The 25,463-nt window shown below is 43.5% G+C and overlaps 2 long non-coding RNA genes across 4 annotated transcripts in view; one reads left to right on the forward strand and one right to left on the reverse strand.

Annotated features, from left to right (window-relative positions):
- The window catches only part of LOC122443524, a 46,941-nt gene extending 29,801 nt beyond the window's left edge, over positions 1-17,140 (forward strand). The window contains exons 3-6 of one of the 3 annotated variants that reach the window (XR_006270038.1): positions 1,936-2,038; positions 10,285-10,398; positions 13,872-13,930; positions 16,291-17,140. This is a non-coding gene — a long non-coding RNA (uncharacterized LOC122443524). Of the gene's footprint in view, positions 1-1,935; positions 2,039-10,284; positions 10,406-11,241; positions 11,365-11,480; positions 11,704-13,871; positions 13,931-16,290 lie in introns of those variants that run through there. The other 2 variants (XR_006270040.1, XR_006270039.1) reach the window with 2 other exon arrangements.
- LOC122443525 lies at positions 2-16,282 on the reverse strand. The gene is made up of 4 exons (XR_006270041.1): positions 16,033-16,282; positions 15,398-15,483; positions 3,002-3,113; positions 2-150 (listed from the first exon to the last, which is right to left on the reverse strand). It is a non-coding gene; the product is annotated as an uncharacterized LOC122443525 (long non-coding RNA).
- Positions 17,141-25,463: the final 8,323 nt, after the last annotated feature.

A 25,463-nucleotide genomic window follows, 5' to 3' on the forward strand; every position in this document is an offset into this window, starting at 1 on the left:
GAAGCATCTGCCGGGTTGGAGACTGTACTGCCATACTGTACACAACGATGAAGGCTCGTCAGTTTTGAAAATAAGTTCGGTGACTTTCATCTTCTTGACCACTCAGGTTCTGAAGATTTAGGTCTCTTTCTTATTCATTTGGATTTGCTCCTGAGTTTTAAAGGAAAGGCACTTAAAATAAAGTCCATCACAAGCAGAGGTCCCAGTGACCTTCTCTTACACTCAACCTGGTTCACCAAACCCTGAGTTTATCACACACTTTAGCAAGGGTCCAGGTCGTCCCATCTCCACCCGGCTCATTTGGAAACGTCTTCCCCATGCCACTAGAAGTTTCTAACTCTCTGGCTCCATCCTTTCCAGCCCCTCCTGATACTCTGGCCTTGGGACATTCATTCTAAAGGATTACCCATTCAACTATTTGCTCAGCTTTCTCTATCCTTTCCTCTCCAGGCTCTCTTGTGGGCCCCTCAAATCCTGGGGCCCAGCAGGGACCAAGGAGGGAGAAGTTCCACATACTGTAGTCCACAGTCTCCAGAGGACATGGATTCTTCTCTTTGGATTTCTTCTTAACATTTCCATCAGTGTGAGCTGCATGCATGTGGGTACTATGATCTAATAGCACCATGAAATCATGAATATACTATTCTCCCCTAAACAGTAATTAATTTTGGAGAGATAGTACTGTGTAAGCCACAGAAGAGAAATTTAGCTGTTCAGTGGGTGCTGCAGACAGCCATACCAGTTTGCAAAAGGTGACTGATAAGTTTCCTGGAATTTGCAAGTCAGTAGTTAAATATTGCCATGATTAAAGAGGAAATTATATAAACATAATTAAACACATTTTATTGAAAACAAAATTTAATAAATACTAAAAATTTGTTACTTCCTTATTATTTTATGACACTTTATCATCTGTGTTCTTGAAATTACTCACATCTACTGCATTTATCTGGTGTTAACTTCATGGCAAATTATGTCCTAATGCATGAGAACAGAACTCTTGTAGTCTGTGGAATCAGAGAGATTTGGGTTCAAATCCTGGCTCAATAATGACCAGAAGTGGTTTCTTTTTTTCACTTTATTTTCCAGTCTCTGAAACAGGCTAGTGAGCAATAGCACGTCCCTCATAGGGTTATTGTGAAAATTAACTGATATGATTACAAGCCAGCTGAGCCCAAGAGGACAGGTGTGCTTGCCTTTACCCACCCCCGCTCCTTCCTGCCCCCCCCCCGCCCGCCCCGATCCCAGGGATTCTGTATAGGACATGGAGGCTGCACCATCCGCAGGCAGGGCCCTCAACCCTATATCACAGCTCCTGTCCTCACGGCTCCCCCTCCCACCTCTTAGCCCTTCAGTCTCCAGTAACAATGCTCCACATCACCCATCCTGGGGTGCTGCATTCTCCACCATACTCTGCCCACACTTTAAAAAAATATTGTTTTGGTTATACACCCTGGCATGCAGGACCTTAGTTCCCCTACCAGGGATTGAACCTGCGCCCCCTGCATTGGGAAGGCAAAGTTTTAACCAGCAGACCACCAGGGAAGTCCCTTGGTTCATAAATAGTCCTTCTGCTTTGTAAATAGCCCCTTTCTTCAACTCTCCTCAAATTAACCTGACATGAATGTCCAGCCTATTTTCTGCGGGGCCTGATGGAAAAACTGAGCAGGGCACCTGGCTCCTAGTAGGTGCCTCACAAAAGGAACAGAAGACTCTGGTCCTTGTTAAAGGGATACCTGGGCATATTAATCCCAAAACACTCCCTGATGTAACATGTACTTATCTGCATTGACAGAGAGGAGTCACTGGACCTCCAGGGAAGTTCTGGTACTTATCACATGTTATTTTTATTTATTTATTTATTTTTATGAAGCACCTGTTATGTGGCAGTCCCCTGAGGTCTCTGGGGATTAACCTCTTGCCTATTGGTTTCAGCAGCGGAGGGGCTGGCTGGTGTTTCGTCTCTCATGACACCTACAGGCAAGCTCATCAGTCTCAAGATGACGTACCAGTCAGAGGTCTCACCCAGGACTGAGCAGTAAGTCATTATTGGGAAGAGTGGGTTCCACTCACTGTGTTTTCTCTGGGGAGGGCACACACACAGGGCTAGGTGGCTTTGTCAAAATGGGCCTTTTTCTGGCCCAAACCTAGATGTGAAATTGTCTGCCAAAGACTTAGAGAATTCCCTAAGGGAGAGCCCTGGATGGGGGTGGAGGGCTGGGTTCCAGCCCTGTTTAGCTGCTGCCTTTCTGCGGGGAGACAGTGATGGTCTTGGTTTCTTCCTCTGTAAACAGATGCTTGGTGGATTCGTTTTCTGAGGCTGCAGCAACAAAAGGCCACAAACTGAGTGGCTTAAAACAACAGCAATTTATTCTTTCTCAGTTTGAGAGGCCAGAAGTCCCAAGTCAAATTGTCAGCAGGACATCTGAGCTGGTTCCTTATCAGTCAGATTTTCCATGCCTTGTAGGTGTGTGTGTTTGAGTATAATATGTTGTTAAAACTAGACTCTTACCCATCAATTTTGGATAGTTAATCAGTTATACTTCTGAATTCCTGCTGACACATCTAAAATCAATTGTGAAATACTTAAAGATCTAAATAAAACAAGATAGACTTTCAGTTAATTGGCATGCTGATTAAAAAGTTGTCAGCAGGGTCATGATCCCTCTTAAGTTCCCATGGAGCATCCTTCCTTGCTCTTCTGACTCCTGGTGACCCCTGGTGTTCCTTGGCTCATGGTAGCATCACTCCAATCTCTGCATCTGTCTGTACTTAGCCTTCTTGCCTCTGTGTGTCCTCTCTCCTTCTTCTAAGGACACCAGCCATTGGATTTGGGGCCCATCCAAATCCAGTATGATCTCATCTTGAGCTTTAACCACTTACATTGCAAAGACCTCATTTCCAAATAAGGTGACATTCTGAGGTTCATGGTGGGCATGCGTTTTGGGGGGATACTATTTAACCAGCTCGAGTTGTATTATGGGTTCTCAGTAGTTCTTACCAGTTTCAGCTCTTTGGAAGCTGGTGGGTATGTGGGATTCCCTAGTCAGGCACCTCTTCTTGGCTGAGATTCCCCTGCAAAAGACTGGGCGAGGCAGGATGTCCTCTGATTTCTGTGGAGAAGAACCAAGAATTATTGGTGGGATGAATTACCAACAAGCAGCATGACTCCCACTCAACCCCAGATCACATTCCCCTCTTCTCTACTGTCACGATTTGGCCCTCCTACGCACCCCCCCTCCCCATTTTTCCTACTGGCCCCTATTGGAGTCTGTCTTTGTGCAAGGCACCGAGCTAGGGCACATCCATCATTTCTCTTCCTCCTAGTGGTGCAATGAAACTTGCAGCACTACCAACCCCACATAAGTTATAAACCTGAGCACATGTACAGCTATGAAGTGGCAGACCCAGAATCTGCCCACAAGTCTGACTGATCTGAATCTCATGCTCTTGCCACATACCTGGATGCTTTAGCAGCAGGGAAACAGGACTCAGCTCTGGCTTTACTTGGATGACACTTGTGTTCAAGGTGACATTATGAAACTGGCAAATTAGTTTATAGAACTTCCCTCTGAGTTGCCGTTCTCATCTTTTCTTTTCTCCCTGTGCCCCCAACCCCCATGGTGGTGTCTAGGACCCCAGGGTCTGCTCTGGCCCCTTCATTTTCTTAGGTCCCTCCCTCCCACCCAGGTAGCAATGTCTGATGGCAGCATACAGTGCTGCCCACACCTCACCCCTAACCCTCCAAGGGTCTCTGCATTTTCATCAGCATGTGGGCCTATGTGTGTGGAAAGCCATTTTCTTTGTTCACTTTTCCTACCTTGTCCCTAATTCCTTCTAAGGGCATAGCGGGCTCTGCCTATTTGACCAGGATAGACATTCCTGCTGCACTTTTATAGCTTTTATCATAATAGTGTGTGGTCTAAACTTTTATCACATAGTAGTTCTTTTTTGGGGTTTCCCTGGTGGCTCAGCGGTAAAGAATCCACCTGCCACTGCAGGAGATGCAGGTTCCATCCCTGGGTTGGGAAGATCCCCTGGGGGAGGAAATGGCAACCCATGTTCGGAGACTCCCATGGACAGAGTGGGAGGAAAGGCGGGCTATGGTCGGTGGGGTTGCAAAGAGTTGGACACGTCTGAGCACAGCGCAGTTCTTTGAGCCAACACCTTTTTATAAAACTTAAATACATACTATCGCCAGCTCCTAAACAATAATACTCATGGAAGCAGGGATTTTGTGTGTTCCATAGTTCTTCTAATACTTTAAACAGTTTGCTTTTTTTTTACCCTAAAGTCTTCCTCTGTATTCAGTGGTGTGGGGGTCACCGTTTGGTGAGTGATGATGAACTTAGAGGTGGTACCAAGTCCTGCTGCCCAAATGAGGCATCCTCCAAGGATGCCGGGTTTTTTCTTGTAGGGTCACATCAGTAAAGGTCAAGAGCAAAAGTTCGGGGGTTCGTACACTGATGTAACTCTTTTGGAAATCAGTCTGGAGATATGTATTAAGAGCCTCATAACATTTAACTTTATATTTCTAAAAAATAATTCCTGAGATAGAACAACTCCCAAAGAAGGAAAAATTTGATTTCATAACTCCATTTATAATAACAACCGTTTAGACATCGATCTAAGGTTCCAATGACTGGGACAAATAATTTGTGGTGTACCCTTCTTTATGGAACACTATGCAACTATTAAAATGATGCTTACTCTATAAATTAAGTGAAAGAAGCAAGACATACACAATTAGATATTAAATACATAGGATAATCATTACTATATAAAATAAAATATGCATAAAAGTCTTGCAAGAGATAGTGCTGAATGTTAGCAAAGTTGTTTGGAGAGTGGGACTACAGATATTTTCCCCCTGATTTTCTATTTTTTTAAAAAATAATTTCCAAGTTTTAAAAAGTAAGCTTAAGAAGGGGGATTACACCGCTGATAAAATATTTATGTATCTTCTGTTTCCACTTTGTGAACAGAGATATTGCCGTTCAGTCCAAACTGAAGTCTCCAAAGAGAAAATGAGGCATAACACAGTATGTAAGTGTGTGAATGTGTGTGTGAATGTGAATGTGTGTGTGTGTGAGTGTGGACGTGTATGAATGTATGTGTGAGTGTGCGTGTGTGAGGGTGCAGGGGTAGGTCGTATGAATACCTCTCACTACAGATCAACAGGGGGTCCCCAGGGAAGGGAGACCCCCAAACCCAATCCCCAAATGTCCCATCACAACCTGCACACCATGGGCCTGGCAGTACTTGTAAACACATTGTCCTCTAAGAGCAGTGCCCAGCTGACATCTCAAGTTACTTCCCAGGGCCAGGGGAGAGAGTGGAGAGATTCCCCAGGGGTGGGGTGCCTCCTCCTGGATGTCTTCAGACAGTCCCTTTGGCCATCTAGTTTCTGAAAGGTTAACAAGTACCAGGGGGGCCCTGAGGTAGGCACTGAGTTAGGCATGTGGGAGCAGAAAACAGGTGTTGAGATGTGAACTAATGAGAACAGAATAACCATAACCACCAAGGAGCTACTCTTTCCTGAGTGTCTATAATGCATACAGTAAATATGATACCAATTTTATCTCTTAACCTTCATAACTACCCCAAGGGAGACGATTATAGCCCCTATTTTGTGATGAGAAGACAGATTCATCACAGAGAGGTTAAGTAACCTGCGCAAGGTCACACAGTTTGAACTCATATGCAGGTCTGACTGACTCCAACTTTTTCAAAGCTGCTGCCCTGACTCCATGGAAGGGATCTAAAGCTATTCACCCTCTCCCCTGCTTTACAGGTCTGTTGAAGTGTTGGGTAATTGGGGGTGGTAATGAGTCAAGTTGTGGCTCTTGGGGGATATAAACCGCAATTGCTGCTTTCACTTGCTTAATTAAGTCAAGTTCATCTTAGCTTTCTTTTTTTTTTTTTAATTAATTATTTTTTCAGTGGGTTTTGTCATACATTGACATGAATCAGCAATAGATTTACACGTATTCCCCATCCTGATCCCCCCTCCCACCTCCCTCTCCACCCTCATCTTAGCTTTCTACAGGCTGCCAGAATGCTCAGACATGGAGACAGCCAGCATCCAGGGGAGGTGCTGAGATGCCGATGTGTATACACGTGATCTCTTATGGCCTCAAAGACCAGCTTACATGTACTTTATTAAGAAAGTAGTCATGTTGACTACCTTCATATTAAGAAGAACTATGGTTAGGAGCCCTCCTTTCTCCCTGGCTCCCTCTCATGCATCAGGTTTCAGCCTGTAGCGCATAGTTGTGGTTAAATATTTAACCCCTAAAACAGAATAGAAATGATGATGACAACTCTAACCCCCCTCACACACACACACACACACACATACTCTCTGTCTCTCCTTCATGCCATAACAATTTGCTGAAATGCTGACTTAATCATATCAACCTAATTGCTAGGTTGAAATAATGATAATGATGATGATGATAATAATAATAACAGAATTGCTTTCGAATTGCTTTGAGCAATGTTGCAACATCAAGCTGCCATCCTCATGCCCCAGGAAAGAATTTGCATTTTAGGATTCAGTTCACATCAGGCAAATGACTCTAGGAAGGTAAATGCAGTCTTTAATGAGGTTTTTCTTGCCTAGAGTGAAATCTTATTTCTTTCCGTAAAAGCAGGTAAATGCCAATTTTCTAGGCAGGATTTGGGCCCAAAGTCCAAATGTGCAACTACCAGAGGGTAGATTGTGCAGTGAAATCCTGGGCTCTGATTTAAAGTGGCCTCCTTGTATTGTAGCTGTGGTTTCAGCGGGGGCCATGACCTGGTGGGTATGTGGCTCCTGACTCTCTCTGGCACGGAAATGGTTTGAGTCTCTGTGGCACACCTCTGGAAACCAGAGTTGGGGAGCTTCCTTCCAGCCATGGCAGGTAAGCCACAGTCTGAAATGTTCTAGATAATTAAAGACATAAGGGTGGGGATGAAAACCCCAATGGTCTTTCAACAAAAACTTTCTGAGTGCTGACCGTGTGTGGCTCTAGGTAGTGAAGAAGACTAGGATGTAGCCTCTACTCTGTAGAGTATATAGCTGTTGTAAAGGAGAAACATGTACACAAACAACTACTTGTGATCAAAAAGTGCTCTAGAAAAGAGATGCTGAAGGAGCCACGGGTAAGCTGAATCAATGACAATTGAACTGGTACTTAATGTATGAAAAGAAGTTAACCGGATGAAGGTCAGGCTGGAGAGGCAGATGTAGGGTATGCAGGGGAAGAAGGCATTTCAGACAGAGACAACAGAGTTAAATAAAAGTAGGAAGAAATCAAAGGTATGTAAGATTAACATGTATACACAGCTGTATATAAAATAGATAATCAGGAGAGGGTGGGAGGTATGGAGAGAGTGACATGGAAACATACATTCAGTTCAGTTCAGTTCAGTCGCTCAGCCATGTACAACTTTTTGCGACCCCATGAACCGCAGCACGACAGGCCTCCCTGTCCATCAGCAACTCCCGGAGTTCACCCAAACCCATGTCCATTGAGTCCATGATGCAATCCAACCATTTCACCCTCTGTTGTCCCCTTCTCCTCCTGCCCTCATTCTTTCCCAGCATCAGGGTCTTTTCAGATGAGTCAACTCTTCGCATGAGGTGGCCAAAGTACTGGAGTTTCAGCTTCAGCATCAGTCCTTCCAATGAACACCCAGGACTGATCTCCTTTAGGATGGACTGGTTGGATCTCCTTGCAGTCCAAGGGACTCTCAAGAGTCTTCTCCAACACCACAATTCAAAAGCATTAATTCTTCGGTGCTCAGCTTTCTTTTTAGTACAACTCTCACATCCATACATGACCACTGGAAAAATCATAGCCTTGACTAGATGGACCTTTGTTGGCAAAGTAATGTCTCTGATTTTTAATATGCTGTCTAGGTTGGTCATAACTTTCCTTCCAAGGAGTAAGTGTCTTTTAATTCCATGGCTGCAATCACCATCTGCAGTGATTTTGGAGCCCCCCAAAATAAAGTCAGCCACAGTTTCCACTGTTTCTCCATCTATTTTCCATGAAGTGATGGGACCAGATGCCATGATCTTAGTTTTCTGAATGTTGAGCTTTAAGCCAACTTTTTCACTCTCCTCTTTCACTTTCATCAAGAGGCTTTTTAGTTCCTCTTCATTTTCTGCCACAAGGGTGGTGTCATCTGCATATCTGAGGTTATTGATATTTCTCCCAGGAATCTTGATTCCAGCTTGTGCTTCCTCCAGCCCAGCATTTCTCACGATGTACTCTGCATATAAATTAGATAAGCAGGGTGACAATATACAGCCTCGACGTACTCTTTTTCCTATATGGAACCAGTCTATTGTTCCGTATCCAGTTCTAACTGTTGCTTCCTGACCTGCATACAGGTTTCTCAAGAGACAGGTCAGGTGGTCTGGTAGTCCCATCTCCTTCAGAATTTTCCACAGTTTATTGTGATCCACACAGTCAAAGGCTTTGGCATAGTCAATAAAGCAGAAATGGATGTTTTTCTGAAACTTTCTTGCTTTTTTGATGATCCAGTGGATGTTGGCAATTTGATCTCTGGTTCCTCTGCCTTTTCTAAAACCAGCTTGAACTTCTGGAATTTCATGGTTCATGTATCCCTGAAGCCTGGCTTGGAGAATTTTGAGCATGACTTTGCTAGTGTGTGAGATGAGTGCAACTGTGTGGTAGTCTGAGCATTCTTCGGGATTGGAATGAAAACTGACCTTTTCCAATACATTACCATTTGTAAAATAGGTAGCCAATGAGAATTTGCTGTGTGACTCAGGGAATCAACCTGGGGCTTGGAGACAACCTAGAGGGGTTGGATGGGGAGAGGAGTGGGAAGGATGTTCAGATGAGAGGGGACATGGGTAAACCTATGGCTGATTCAGGTTAAGGTTTGGTAGAAACCAACACAATGCTGTGAAGCAATAAGGTTAATGTTTGGTAGAAACCAACACAATACTGTAAAGCAATTATTGTTCAATCAAAAATAAATAAATACATAAAAAGAAAAAATAGATAACCAACAGGTACCCACTGTACAGCACAGGGAACTATACAGTATTTTGTAATAACCTATGAGGGAAAAGAATGTGAAAGAGAAGGGAGATACGTATGTATGTTTAACTGAATCCCTGCACTATACACCTGAAACTAACATGATATTGTAAATCAATTACAGTTCAATTTTTTTAAAAAAGGTATTTGAGGAATAATCTCATCCAGCACTACTGTAACTCTAACTGCGCTAGCTTTCAAGGCTTCCAACTGCATCAGAGCCCCATTCTATTGGCATATCCCTGTGCTACAGAGATGTTCCTGGGGTGGTGATTGTATTTATGTGGCTCTTTGTTATATAATACCTTTTTGTCATTCAGTTACAAAATACTTAAAAATTTCCATGATTATTCTTTATTTGACTCATTAATTATTAAGAAATCTGTTTAGAAATTTTCTTAACACCTGGGTTTTGTGTAGAAATGTTTTGGTTTCTGACATAATTTTATTACACTGTACAGAGTGTGTGACCTATATATTATCAATTCTTCAGTGCCTTTTGATATTTCTTTTATGGCCTAGGGTACATGATTAATTTCCATAAGTTTTACTTAAAAAGCTATTCATTCTTTACTTATGAGATGCAAGGGTCATAAATTTGACCCACAGTTCAAATCTTCTCCAGCCTCTCTAATATTTTTGTTTGGACCCTTTCTGAGATAAGTGATTAAAATCCATCACTATGGATTTTAAAATCCACTATGATGTGGATTGTCAATATTTCCTTATAATGTCAGTTTTTGCTTTATGTATTCTGAGTCTATGTTGCGAGATGAGTATAGGTTCAGGATAGTTATATTTTTTGGGTGAACTGTTCCCTTCAAGACCTTGTTTATTGCCAAGTTTCTGTCTTGAAGTCTATTTTGTTTCAAATTAATACTGCTAAATCAACTTTCTTTTAGTTAATATTTACTTGGTATATTTTTCCTAATCTTTTGTTTTCAACTTCCTTCACATGTATATTTTGTGAATAGCTTTTAGCTAGATTCCAGTGCCTAAAACATGGTAATTATTTCTCAAACGAGTGAATGAAAAAAATGTAAATCCAAACTGAAAATTTGTCCTTTAGCAGATAAGTTTAATTGGTTTGTATTTGTTGTGATTACTGATATATTTAACTATGCTCTATCACTTTTTGTTTTCTAGTTACTTGTTTTCTTTTTCCTTTTTTGCTTTGTTGCCGTCTACTGGATAGATTAAATATCTTTTTCTTTTTTTCCAGCTTCAAAGTGATTCTTTTACTCCTTAACTGAACAAAGGCACAATCACTTTTCATCTTTGTGTTACCAAGAAGAAAATAGAGAACAACAACTATATATCAACTGTCTTCTGATGGGTACCATGTTAGACATTTACTATGTACTTTGATCAGCACAGAACTCCTCTAAGCTCTATATGAGTATCCCCATTTTGCAGACAAGAAAATGGAGACTCAGAAAATTAAGTCACTTGTCCAAGGCCCCACAACCAGAGACCAGCAGATCTGGGACGGGAAGCCATTCTGGCTGACCCTGAAGGCTATGCACGTCCTCCTGCAGGCAACGCTGCTGACAAAGGCTAACCTCAGATTGCTGAAGGACAATTATCATGGTCTTTCTTAGTCCTCACAGTTGTATTCTGATCAGCAGACCTTGTTATCGGTGTCCCAGTGATAATTCAGAAATGGAAATAAATAAACACAGGCCCGAGTACAAGTTCTAAGCAAGAGAAAGTCAAAAGCTGAGATGTGAGCAGAGCTCTTAAAACCCTCCAAAATGAAATCTTCCAAAAGCTGGATTATTCCTGTCAATACTCTTTTTAAAACAGTATCTCAGAGTTGACCACTTCCTCGGTTTGGGAATGTTCTCTCTTTTCCAGGGCTTCCCTGGTGGCTCAGATGGTAAAGAATCTGCCTGCAATGTGGGAGACCTGGGTTCAATACCTGGGGTGGGAAGATCACCTGGAGAAGGGAATGGCAACTCACTTCAGTATTCTTGCCTGGTGGATCCTATGGACAGAGGAGCCCAGTAGGCTGTAGTCGATAGGGTTGCAAAGAGTCAGACATGACTGAGTGACTAACACTTTCCCTTTTCCTAGTGGATAGCTGTCCATAGTCAGAGCCCCTTAATAAACAGACACAAAGAACTGTCCTTCCCACTATCTCTAAACACTGGTCTTTGAGTATTTGTTCTTTCTTCAGGTATTTGATTTCCTCCCGCTAGTAAGAAGGGCCATGAAGTCAGTGTTGTAGGAAAGTTGGGACAGAAGCTTCTGAAGCAGTACTGCATGCAGTAAGCTTTCGATGAGGTCACCCATGGAGGAGGTAGGCACCATGAATCAGATTACCCACAATCCCCCTGGCTCCCAGCCTTCCCATTGCAGTAAACAATGCCCAGTGGAATGATAATCTTGGTGTTGAATGTCCCACTGATTTTGCAGGGGTACAGGTGCATCTTTGTCTGAAGGACTGGCAGTTCCTTTTCAAGATGAGAGTGTGAAAGAATGTGACCAAATTCCTGAAATACCAGTGAGGGACAACAGGCATGCCCGGCAACAGCAATGGAGCGGGTGGTTCCCAAGAGTGCAGCCCAGGGCTGGCCACAGGGCCTTACTGGGCTCTGCCTGGGATTTCATCTCCAGTGGAGGCACATGACAAAGATTGGCTTTTTTTTTTTTTTTTTTTTTTTTTTTATTAGTTGGAGGCTAATTACTTCACAACATTTCAGTGGGTTTTGTCATACATTGATATGAATCAGCCATAGAGTTACACGTATTCCCCATCCCGATCCCCCCTCCCACCTCCCTCTCCACCCGATTCCTCTGGGTCTTCCCAGTGCACCAGGCCCGAGCACTTGTCTCATGCATCCCACCTGGGCTGGTGATCTGTTTCACCATAGATAGTATACATGCTGTTCTTTTGAAACATCCCACCCTCACCTTCTCCCACAGAGTTCAAAAGTCTGTTCTGTATTTCTGTGTCTCTTTTTCCGTTTTGCATATAGGGTTATCGTTACCATCTTTCTAAATTCCATATATATGTGTTAGTATGCTGTAATGTTCTTTATCTTTCTGGCTTACTTCACTCTGTATAAGGGGCTCCAGTTTCATCCATCTCATTAGGACTGGTTCAAATGAATTCTTTTTGACGGCTGAGTAATATTCCATGGTGTATATGTACCACAGCTTCCTTATCCATTCATCTGCTGATGGGCATCTAGGTTGCTTCCATGTCCTGGCTATTATAAACAGTGCTGAGATGAACATTGGGGTGCACGTGTCTCTTTCAGATCTGGTTTCCTCAGTGTGTATGCCCAGAAGTGGGATTGCTGGGTCATATGGCAGTTCTATTTCCAGTTTTTTTAAGGAATCTCCACACTGTTTTCCATAGTGGCTGTACTAGTTTGCATTCCCACCAACAGTGTAAGAGGGTTCCCTTTTCTCCACAGCCTCTCCAGCATTTATTGCTTGTAGACTTTTGGATAGCAGCCATCCTGACTGGTGTGTAATGGTACCTCATTGTGGTTTTGATTTGCATTTCTCTAATAATGAGTGATGTTGAGCACCTTTTCATGTGTTTGTTAGCCATCTGTATGTCTTCTTTGGAGAAATGTCTGTTTAGTTCTCTGGCCCATTTTTTGATTGGGTCATTTATTTTTCTGGAATTGAGCTGCAGGAGTTGCTTGTATATTTTTGAGATTAATCCTTTGTCTGTTTCTTCATTTGCTATTATTTTCTCCCAATCTGAGGGCTGTCTTTTCACCTTACTTATAGTTTCCTTTGTAGTGCAAAAGCTTTTAAGTTTCATTAGGTCCCATTTGTTTAGTTTTGCTTTTATTTCCAATATTCTGGGAGGTGGGTCATAGAGGATCTTGCTGTGATTTATGTCGGAGAGTGTTTTGCCTATGTTCTCCTCTAGGAGTTTTATAGTTTTGGTCTTACATTTAGATCTTTAATCCATTTTGAGTTTATTTTTGTGTATGGTGTTAGAAAGTGTTCTAGTTTCATTCTTTTGCAAGTGGTTGACCAGTTTTCCCAGCACCACTTGTTAAGAGGTTGTCTTTTTTCCATTGTATATCCTTGCCTCCAAAGATTGGCTTTTGGAGGTATTTTTCAAAGTGCAAACCACCTGAATTAGTATTGCCTCGGTGGGGGAAGGAGAGCAAGTGTGTTTTTTTTTTTTTTTTAAGTGTGCTTTTTAAAATGATAATTTGGGGTCCCAGCCTAGAATTACTGGATCAGAATCCAATACGGGACCCCAGGAATCTGCATTTTCAATAAATGGTCCAGGTGATTTTGGCAATGAGCCTAGATTGCTCTTCAAGGGCTCTCTGCAGGTGTCCAAAGCTTCTGGTGGGGTTGCCAGGCTGCTGGGAGCAGGCTCATGGGAAGTGGGCAGGAGTCCTGAGCCCTACTTTGCTTTTGGTTTGCTGTGTGTTCTTGACCAACTCACTTCATCACCCTGGGCTTGAATTCCTCTCCTGTTAAATAAGAGCCTACAGAGCTTTTTAATTGAGGGGCCAGGTGAGAACTAAGGACCTGGGTCTCCATTTTGACATATGAATTTGAAGCGAGGGCAGGACTTCTGTCGTTTAACTCTTTCTGAACCCATGGACTGTAGCCTGCCAGGCTCCTCTGTCGATAGGGCTCTCCAGGCAACAATTGCCAGTCCCTTCTCCAGGGGATCTTCCTCACCCAGGGATCAATCTCAAGTCTCCTGCACTGGCAGGCAGATTCCTTACCACTGAGCCACCTGGGAAGACCTGAGAGCAGGACTTCTGAAAGAAGATAATACTTATGGCTAATTTTTATTGTGGGCTTACTGTGTTCCAGTCACTGTTGAAGAGATTGATGTATATGAGCTCATTTTCTTTTCCCCACAGCCCAAAGAGGTAGGTATGTTCCTATTTCCACTTTACAGATAAAGGAATTGAGGCAAAGAAACATTAAAGACATGGAGGAGGCAGAACTGAGTCCCAAACTCAGACAGTCAGACTCCAGAACCTTTGTCCTTAACAACAGAGTTATACCATTCTCAGCCACGAGTGTCCTGCTGGTAATCAGAAATACCGGCCACAATTAGGAGGCCTGATCATCAGGCAAACGTGGCAGTTGTCTAAACAGAGGCGACAGGTGCAAAGCCAGAAAAGCGTGGAAAGAGCATCAATAAACATCTGTGGCTGACCAATCAAAGGGGACACAGCCTTACCACTTCTACAGGACTGTAAATGTGACTCAGATGGTGGGAATTTATAGCATCATGACAGGTGAGAGGGGGATCTGAAGGGGGAAGCAAGGCCCATTCTAGAGCCCCCTCTCCCCACCACCACCTGCCCAGAACACTGTGGGGTAACAGCTTCAACTACACCCTTTTCTTCATAGAGGTCTGAGGGCACAGATAGGTCCCAGCTTGTTCCAAAGACACATTCAGGAAGTTACAAAATGACCATGAAGCCATGCCCCCTTCACTGGAAGAGACTTGGCTAGCAGGTAACACCAGGGCCTGATGTAGCAGCAGGCAGAGACTGAGCCAGGATTTGATCATGGGTAAAGCAAGTCCTTGAGGAAGGTTTGGCTACAGGGAGCGCCGTTTCCTGCTGCTGAATAAGGGGCTGCATTTTCCATGGGAGTGAAGGGCCTCAGCAGGGACAGACACCATCCCGGGACTTTCTCGTCCTTGCAGCTCTCCCTGTGGGACGCCTTGCATGGAACCCAGGGATATTTGGGAGTCAGACCAACCTAGTTTCCCAACCCCACGCTCAGCCTCTGCATTCCAGCCACCTTGGTATCTTTCCTCTGACTAATTAAAAAAAAAAAAATTAGAATACTTCTTTTTACTCTGGCAGTCTGAATGCACTTTATCCTTCAAAACCTGTCTCAACTCCTCTGAGAAGCCTCCCAAGACTGCAACACTTCCCCTCCCCAGATTTCCTCTCTCGGAGCTCCCATCACAGTGGTGGCAGACCACTAGCACACACTTGTCCCTTGGCACTGCTAAGAGTTTTTCACGTGTCCTTCCCATGAATACCAAGCTTCTCCACTGAGAAAGGTCTGTATCACACTCAGAGAGAAGCGCTTGGTCAGGGACACGTAATTTTGTCATGCCAATGCCTGGTGAATGTTCAGGAGATGTGGTTCAATCAGTGAACACCTGATTTGAGAAGGGGGTCCGAATTTCTGTAAAAATGGGCCTGTAGTTTATGAGGACCTTTGGGCTTTATTCTGGGAATAGGGAAGGACAGACACCTGAAGAGACCGGCCAGATGCCACGTGTGCAGTTCTCAAAGAAGTACCAGATGTGGGTGCCTCTAGGCCGCCCATGGCCACTTCCTCTCTTGGGTCCCCAGTCCTCAACTCACCATCTTCCCGTCTGCCTGTGAGCCCAGGTCTCTCCCTTTGTTCCAGTTCTGGAAATTATTCCACCTCTTCTAGGAAGGCTCTCTTGCTGAAATGGGATGGGGGAGACAATGTGAGCTTTCCCAAAGCTTTGAAGTCAAACAGCCTTCCCCTCCCTGGCATTTCAGATTAACTAGCAGAGTGAATTTGGGAAAGCCCAGTAGAGGCCAGGTTTTGCCTCTTAGCCCCATTAGAGCAGCTGATGCCACTCTTCATTAGAATCGCCAGGGCCATTCTGGACCTACTGAATTGGAATCCTCAGGGCAGTGGCCTGGAACCTCTGTTTTTCTATTTTTCATAAGTACCTTGGGCATTTTTTTTTTCTTAAAATAACCATCAGACAAGTTAGAAAAACCGCTGTTAGAGTTTAGCTGCCAAACAGATAAATAAACTTCTGTGAGCTCATTATGTGAAAATGCTATGTATTAATCATCTACATAGTGAAAGTTTATTGAGCACTTAGGGGCTTGGCACACTTTTAAGCCATTTCCATGTATTAACTCATTTGATCTCTTTAACAACCCTGTGAGGCAGGCACTGTTATTACCTTCACTTAACAGATGAGGCAACCGGGGCACAAAGAAGTGAAATAACTTACCAGAGTCACTCAGGGCGAAAGCAGAGAGCCAGGATTAAAATCTAAGCAGTCTGTGCCCGGAGTTTATTCTCTTAACCTATGACACACAGAAGATTGGCATTATTAGAGCAGGGGCATGCCGCTACATGCTGTAGACGGTGAGTAAACATTCATGGAAAAGAGAAATTGGAAGCAGACCTGATGGAATGTTTGATTTATTAGCCTTTTCACTCAGAGACTGCCAGGTCCCCAACATCAATAACTTGTTCACTTTTACAGCATCCACAGGGAGAAGCTCTGGAGCCAGCAGTGCTCTTTTTGTTCTGCAGCTGAAGAAACCAAGCCAAGGATGACCAACAGGCAGACTTCAGCATGGAGACCGACCTCCATCCAACTGATGAATGGGAGTCTACCATCTGACGCTCTGCATCCACAGACCCAGCTATGGGTCCCTTTCCTATTACACCATTGACTTAAGGCCACAGGGATCTAGTGCAATAAGTCATTTATGAAAATATGTAAATCAGATAACCAATAGAATATCAGGCTAAAGCTGGCTTCTGTTGCCATGACACCTCACTCTCATGGGCTTGGTCAGTGGCGTCAGGGTAATTGGACTTCACTGCTCTGGGACCTTAGGACAATATTCCCGCCCACCTCCTCTCATGCCCCCTGGTGAATCCAGATGAATTCTAGAATGTGTTCCAGCCACTGCTAGCTGGAGGGAATCACCTCCGACTTAGGAAAGTATTGAGATCTAGGGACAGGGCAACCTCAGCTCCACAAAAGCCCACAATTCCATTGTCTGGGCAGAGACTGCAGGCCCTCCGTTTCTCCTCTGGGTCGTTGAGAGAATGCCTGAGAGGAGGTGAGAGATGGAGAGGACGTGGAGGGGGAATGAGCTCCCCAGCAGGGTTGGCTCCCTCTGTTGGGCCATGTACCTGGGGCTACTCTGGTCATGGGCAAGAAGCAGGATGTAAGTCTCTCCTAACTCCCCTGAGATCTCTGGGGCAGGGGTGGGGAGAGGGAAGGTGGTCTCACCAGTGAGAGCTGGCCTACCGTTGTACACCAGGCCCCATCCTACAATTCAATGCAGCAGACAGCTGCCTCTGGGATGTGACTAAACAGAATAAATTGAATAGACTTCTCATGTCACCTAACTGTCTCTGTGCCTTATTTGTCACCACTGACCATTCAGTCCTCCCTGAGGAGGCCCCTTCAAAAGGTATCTTTAGATCTGAGAGTGAAGCCCTTGGTGGTGATGAAGCCAGGAGTACACCTCAGCCCGTGTTAGGCAGCTGGGATGGAGCAGATGTGGGCGCTCAGAAGGGGACCTGGAGAAGACAGCTGCAGGGCTACAGGAAGGAAGCAGGGGAAGAAGAAGTGAAGAAGCAGAGTTAGAACTTCACAGCTGTGTCCCTATACTGCCCCAATCTTTCCAGCAGAACACTGGTTTACAACTCTGGCTGCACATCAGAATGAAGTGGGACACGTACCCAAGACAGCCTCTTCTCACCAAAACCCAGATTCTGACTTCGGTGGTCTGGGACAGACCTAGCATCAGTATTCCTTACGGCTCCCCAGGGGGTTCAGATGTAAGCCAGGGTTGGCCCTGCCCTCACCACCACCCTGAGGGTGTTTGCAGGCCTCATACTCAGGCTGCTGCATCATTTACTTCTCCGCTAAATGTGGGCCCAGCTTCAGTCTCTGGGAGAAAGCAGTTTGTTTTTTAAAAATCCCTCCACATGGGGAGAATTCGCATCCTTAAAGTTTCTGTGAATCTAGCCTATGAGCTCTGTGAGGTAGGGACCACACCTGCCTTGTTTTCTTGGGACCTCAGCATTTCTTACGAATAGCTTTTTAGGGGGTTTCCCTGGTGGTCCGGTGGTTAAGAATCCAACCTCCAATGCAGAGGACTCAGGTTTGAGCCCTGGTTGGGGAACTAAGATCCTGCATACTGTGAGGCAGCTAAGCCCAAGTGCCACAACTGCTGAGTCCTCACGCTCCAGAGCCCACACGCCACAACTAGAGAAGCCCGGGCAACGTGAGGAAAGATCCCACACATCACAACAAAGATCATGCACGCTGTGTCAACAGCTGACACAGCCAAATAAATGTTGGAAACAAACAAACAAAACAACGAACGGCTGTTTGGTATCAGAGTTTGCCTCAAACTCTGTTTTCCTGAAATCTTTTGAGTTGGGGAAGCTCATTGCTGCAAATGATCCTTAACTTCCTCAATAGAAAAATGGGTTTAGCAACAATGAAGTTAACCTCACTGTGTTGTGAATATTGAGTGGAGTTGGTATAGGAAAGAGCTTGGGAAAGCCTGATTCAAATGCAAATTGTTTCACTGCCCCCTTGCTCTGACAAATGAGCTATTCATCCTTTACAAACCTTTTCAAATATCACTGTTCTGTGAATTCTTCAGAATATTAACCACACATAGAGTTCTGTACACAGAACTCTATAAGGCATGTATCACTCTGTATTCAGCATTGATGTTAGTCAGTGGCTCTTGAGCTCTTCCTCTGCCAGGCTCTGGGCAAAAGGGTCACCGCAATGATATATTTTTCATTCCAGGCAAGAGAATTGGAGCCCCTGAAGGGCAGAGGTCATATGGTGAATCAATGAATCCCACACAATTCCTAGAAGGGTTTTGCTTCTGGGAAATTTTTAGCAACTAAAATTATGTGTTTCTCAGTCTTGAGTAACTCTTGGGGATTTATTGAAAAAGTGGGATTTTGGAGTTGGGAGAAGAGAGAGCAAAGTGGATGGTGAGTGGGGGCAGATGGCTTTAGGATGCAGGCAAGGGATGCATAAGGTCTCTTGAATTGAAGAGTCTGGCTGCTTTGGAAGGAAGACACCATTGGTGGAGGGCCAAGACCATGAAGCCCTAAGGACTTATAAGAAGATTGAAGAAGAGCCAGTCAAGCATGGTGGAAAAGTTAATAAAAGACACCCTGAATTGGATCTATCTGAAGGTTCACAGCTTTCTGCATCCTTGAGATCCCAAAAGGACCCAGTGGAATGAGACAATATCTCAGAATCATGAAACTGAAAGACATCAGCTTTAACTGGAAGAAACAATAAGTATCTTATTGTGTAGGGTGGCAGCAACAGAGTTTAATTGATTATAAGCCTTTGATGAGAACTTTTGATGAAATAGGCTTTCCTGCAAAACCAGTGTCAACACTGACAAAGATAGTTCCAAAGTGCATGCCTCAGACATGAGCTCTATAAGATGTTAATGGGAATTATGGGGACTTCCCTGGTGGTCCAGTGTCTAAGACTCTATGCTCCCCATGCAGAGGACCCAGGTTCAGTTCCTGGTCAGGGAACTAGATCCCACATGCTGCAACTAAGACTTTGCATGCCACAACTGAAGATACTGCATGCCACAACTAAGACCCAGGACAGCCAAATAAATAAATAAAAATAAATAAATATTTTTTTAAAAATAGGAATTATGTCAAATAGGGACTCTTATGGTCAGTCAGTTTGGGAAATGCTGGGTTATACATGTTTAAATCCAAGTTTCCCTCTTTTTTTAATTCCAGCTTGTCTCTGAATCTCTAGAATGGGACTATACCTTGTGACTCTCCAAGAGGCATATGTAATATTTTCCAAATTAGTTCTAGCACAGAACTTCTTGTCTTTCCCCTTTCCTGTAGCACAATTCATAGCAATAGTGTTCCACAGAACAGATTTTGGGACACGCTGCTCTAAGCTAAGCTCACTTGTACAAAAGTCAGCTGTAAAAAATTCTAGACAGAACATCAATGAATTAAGTTCAATTCAAAAATTTCTCCAGGAAAAAGCAGTGCTATGATTCTAGATTATATAAAGATATTTAATATTAGGAAATTAAAAGCAATTCTTAATATTAAGAGGTAAAATTTAAAAATATGATAATCTCAACAGATAATGAACATATATCTGACAAGATTCTATATCCTGATTTAAAAGAATAAAGACCCAGATTAGAAAAATAGTCCCTTAATGGGATAGAAATAATCCATAGCAAATTAAGAAAGATTATTGATTTTCCTGATATTATTTAACATGGTTCTTTAAGCTATACAATGATTCACAAAACAAAATTATACATATGAAGGAGAAGATAAAATTATCATTATTTGCAGATGGTATAGTTGTCTTCCTAGGAAAAAGAGGGAATCAATTGATAAAGCATTAGAATCATTCAGAGAGTAAGAGATGCAGGATAAATTCAAATTAGGAGCATGTAGAGAAAAAAGATTCCAATTTCCAACAAAAAACTTAAAATATTAAAAAAAATAAACCTCAAAAAGAATATGTAGGACCCATCTGAAGGAAAACTTTTCACTTTATTGAATGATACTAAAAAAGATCTGACTAAATAGATAGCCATACAATATTTATGGATAGAAAATCTGAATATTGTAAAAATGCCAATTTTACCCAATTTATAAGTGCAATAAACTTACAATCCAAGAAACTATGGCTTATTTATCACAATGAATCTAAAACTTATCAAGAAAAAGGGTTGAGAATAACTTTTAAAATCTATTTATAAAAACATCTTTTGGCCACATTGCATGGCATGTGGATTAATTTCCTGTCCAAGGATTGAACTTGCACCCTTTGCATTGAACTGCCAGGGAAGTCCTGAGAATAATTTTTTAAAGTTTGAAATAAAAGTGATGATGGAGAATTCAAGCCATCAGGGATTAAAGTCTCTTACAAAATAATAATAATTTAGTGAGTGAAAGTTGCTTAGTCATGTCTGACTCTTTGAGACTCCATGGAATAGTCCATGGAATTTTCCAGGCCAGAATTCTGGAGTGGATAGCCTTTCCCTTCTCCAGGAGATCTTTCCAATCCAGGTCTCCTGCACTGCAGGTGGATTCTTTACCAGCTGAGCTACCAGAGAAGCCCAAGAATACTGGAGTGGGTAGCCTATCCCTTCTCCAGCGGATCTTCCTGACCCAGAAACTGAACTGGGGTCTCCTGCATTGCGGGTGGATTCTTCACCAACTGAACTATCAGGGAAGAACCTTATAATAATGTTATATGTGGTATTAGGGAAGAATTGGCAGGCACAGCAATGAAACAGGATAACCTTGAACCAGACCCTAGAATGTATATGTATCATACACATGTATGATACATCCATGCATGCATATACACATACATATTTAGACAAAGAACTGGAAGGAAATACATCAAAGAGTTAGTGGAGGTTTGTCTGGGTGGTTGGAGTATGGGTTTTGACTTTCTTCTTCATATTTTTTATACCTTTCAAATTTTCTGTGGTGGACATTGTTCATGATCTAATCATAAAACAATAAACCCAAGTGTGTGTGTGTGTGTGTGTGTATGTGTGTGTGTGTGTATGTGTGTGTGTGTACACATGTGAACATAGGTGTATGCTGAAAGAATACACACTTCTCAGTATGGAAATCCCCTGGGAAAAAGTTCCCTTTTTATTGCCATGCCAGTGTCTGCCTCTCTGGTGTGAGCTGCTTTGAGTGAGGAGGGGTGGGAAGGAGGGACAGGGTGAGGGTGACCAGGGCCTCTGGAGAGAGGGAAGGGTGCAGAGCAGAGCAGGGGTGGTTGGGATGAAATCTGCTAGCTTCACAGTTTTTCCCTAAACTAGGAATGACAAAGTCAAGAAAACAAGAGAAAGGAGAGAGCTGTTTTCCTTGGCAGAGGAGTTTGCTCTGAGGTTATAACACTGCCCTTAGAGTTGTAATAAGTGATGGTGAGTGGAGAAAGAGATTCTGACTTGATCGGCAAAAATTGCACCTTGGGATTTCAATAAAGGTTCCAACTGGCAAGATTTAGTGGGATGTTTGCAGAAAAGTTGTCCTTAAACCTGGGGTGGGTGCTCTGGAGTTGCTGTAAGTACCCATGGGCATCTGGGCTCTCTGACTGAAGAATTGCTCCAAAAGCCATGCATAGGGATGGAGAGATATTAGAGAGACCTTTGTTACTATGGCAGCTGCTCAGAGGACCACCCTCCATCTGCCTAGGGAGTGGTATGTGGTGCTGAAGTAGGGCTGTGGAAGCAGATGGGTCTGCATTCAAGTCCTGCCTTATCCACTTGTTGGGTGATCACGTTCCTTAACCTCTGCTGGCTGTGATGTCTCCCTCTGTGGCACAGAGACAGGAACCCTTATTTCTCCTTATCCCCGCCCCCTACCCCTAACTGGAGCTTTCTGAAACACTAGTTAGGAATTCAGATTTGGCTTAGAGGGAAAGGAAGAAGGAAATTGAAAAGCATAGGTAGCATTTGAGCAATAATTCCCTCTGTGACCCCAAACAAACTTTGTTAAAGGCTGTAATTTCTGAAATAGCCGCCCTGGAGGTGGTGGCCGGGCAGTCATTTGAGGGTGGAGGTAGGTAAGAAGGGAACACTCAGGTCACTGCTTCAGGGTCATGGGACGCTGGTCATGGGACTGTCCTTTGGTTAGAGAATCACAGTTTTCACAGCTGCAGGAGGGGGGACTCAGTCTAACAGGGAGAGATGAGGAGCTCAATAATTAGCACTGAGTTAACATAGATTCTAAAATGAGGTCCCAGCACAGGGTTCTTTCCAGTGTGACTTTGGCCTGGGAAGTCAGATAAAGGCATTATCATCACTTATGTGGCTTTGCCTGTCTTTCTCACTGTTGCTTGGGGCTAGTAAATGGCAGAGGAAACATTCATGATTTGAATCTTCCTTGGTTTTAATTTTCTTTTGACATACAATTTCAGGGAAATGTCTAAGTCAAGATGGCTTTGTAGGACAACCCTTTCAGAATATTGTTTTCAAATGCTGAGGAAAGAAAGCCTAGATATAAGGGAAAACCCCAAACTTCACAGGAACAGTTAACATCCCATTGTTCAATGAACAGCACAGGACACACATATATGCACTACTATGTATAAAATAGGTAAACAACAAGGACCTACTGTATAGCCACAGGGAACTACATTCCATATAATAATGGAATAATCTATAAGAATCTGAAAAAGAATATGTGGGGCTTCCCTGGTGGCCCCAGTGGTAAAGAATCTGCCTACAGTGCAGGAGTCCAGAGTTCCAACTCTGGGTCGGGAAGATCCCCTGGAGAAGGGAATGGCAACCCACTCCAGTATTCTTGCCTGGAGAAGTCCATGGACAGAGAAGCCTGGTGGACTACAGTTCAGGGGATCACAAAGAGTCAGACATGACTGAGTGACTAACACTTTATATATAACTGAATCACTTTGCGGTACACTTAAAACCAACCCAACATTGTAAATCAACTATGTTTCAGTAAGAGAGAAAAAAAAAAGCACAGGACACAAATCTGCGAGTCGGGGTAAATGAGCTGGGGCACGGAGCTCTGGGGCTGGGAGCAGGAGGGGGAAAGAGGCCATTCCCGCTTCTTTTGATAGAATGGGGGGTAAAAGTACCCTACATCAGGTAGGGACCAAGCCAGGCTCCCTGTGTGTGACCAGGGAGGGCCCCCATACCTGTGGAAGGAGGCTGAAGGGAAGTAGCACCACTGTGCGGGTGGTTGCCTCCCTGAAGCTGCGGTCCAAGGGAGGCAGAGGAAGGCAACCTGGCCGGGTAACCAGGACCTGGGCAATGCCAGCACCTCACCAGAGTCAGCCCCAGAGAGAACCCAGAAACACCAATATTAGACTTGGTTGTGAGCTGGGACCCCTGGTCAGGGCGGAGGCAACATGACAGCGAGAGGGTGAGGGGGTGACCAGAGAGCGAGGAGAAATGCACAGTGAAACACAGCAAACTCCAGCTCCAGAGCCATTTGAAAACCTCAATTCCAAACTAGGAGACAAAGGGATGTTAGAAAAGAGGGTCACCAAGCAGAAGTGTTTCAAAAGGGATACAAAGGGGAAAGAAACTTGAAAACCCAAGACATTTGTAAAATAAAAAGCAGGCAGATAGGAGGCAAGAGAAAGATGAGTATAAAGAAAAACCAGCTACAAATTCTATTATTGAAAATATAGCTATTGATAAACTCAATTATCAGTGTCAAGTTTAGTTGGGTATAGATCCACTTTGCGGTACGGCAGAAAAAAACAAACACTGTAAAGGAACTATCCATTAAAAAAAATGTTTTTAAAAGAAATTAAATAAAAATAAAAAGAAAAGAGAGCACTGAGGACCTCCCCCAGAGGGAGAGAGAATGTTTGAGACATGTAGGCTTAACTAAGAGACACTAATATATATCCAATTGGATAGGAATTCCAGAAGATGAGAACAGAGGGAATGGAGAAGAATTATTTGAGGAGGTGGTGCAGGGAACCCCAAGTCGGTGCTGTGTGACAACCTGGAGGGATGGGTAGGGGAGGGAAGTGAGAGGAGGGTACGGGGGGGAGGGGACGTGTGTATATCTACGACCAATTCATGTTGGTGTATGGCAAAAACAATCACAATACTGTAAAGTAATTAAAGGCAGAGGAACCAGAAAGCAAATTGCCAACATCTGTTGGATCATCGCAAGAGCAAGAGAGTTCCAGAAAAACATCTACTTCTGATTTACTATGCCAAAGCCTTTGACTGTGTGGATCACAACAAACTGGGAAATTAAAGAGATGGGAATACCAGACCACCTCACCTGCCTCCTGAGAAATCTGTATGCAGGTCAAGAAACGACAGTTAGAACTAGACATGGAACAACAGACTGGTTTCAAATTGAGAAAGGAGTACGTCAAGGCTGTATATTGTCACCCTGCTTATTTAACTTATATGCAGAGCACATCATGTGAAATGCCAGGCTGGATGAAGAACATGCTGGAATCAAGATTGCTGGGGGAAATATCAATAACCTCAGGTACGCAGATGACACCACCCTTATGGCAGAAAGCAAAGAAAAACTAAAGAGCTACTTGATGAAAGTGAAAGAGGAGAGTGAAAAAGCTGGCTTAAGACTCAACATTCAAAAGACTAAGATCATGGCATCTGGACCCGTCACTTCATGGCAAATAGATGGGGAAACAATGGAAACAATGACAGACTTTATTTTCTTGGGCTCCAAAGTCACTGCAGATGGTGACTGTGGCCATGAAATTAAAAGATGCTTGCTCCTTGGAAGAAAAGCTATGACCAACCTAGACAGCATATTAAGAAACAGAGATATTACTTTGCCAACAAAGGTCCACCTAGTCAAAGTTATGATTTTTCCAGTAGTCAGGTATGTATGAGAGGGTTGGAATATAAAGAAAACTGAGCACCAAAAAATTGATGCTTTTGAATTTTGGTGTTGGAGAAGACTCTTGAGAGTCCCTTGGACTGCAAGAAGATTCAACCAGTTGATCCTAAGGGAGATCAGTCCTGAATATTCATTGGAAGGACTGATGCTGAAGCTGAAACTCCAGTACTTTGGCCAAGTGATGCGAAGAACCGACTTGTTAGAAAAGACCCTGATGCTGGGAAAGATTGAAGGCAGGAGGAGAAGGGGATGACAGAGGATGAG

Source organism: Cervus canadensis, chromosome 6 (genome assembly GCF_019320065.1).
Source record: "Cervus canadensis isolate Bull #8, Minnesota chromosome 6, ASM1932006v1, whole genome shotgun sequence".
Lineage (NCBI taxonomy): Eukaryota > Metazoa > Chordata > Mammalia > Artiodactyla > Cervidae > Cervus > Cervus canadensis.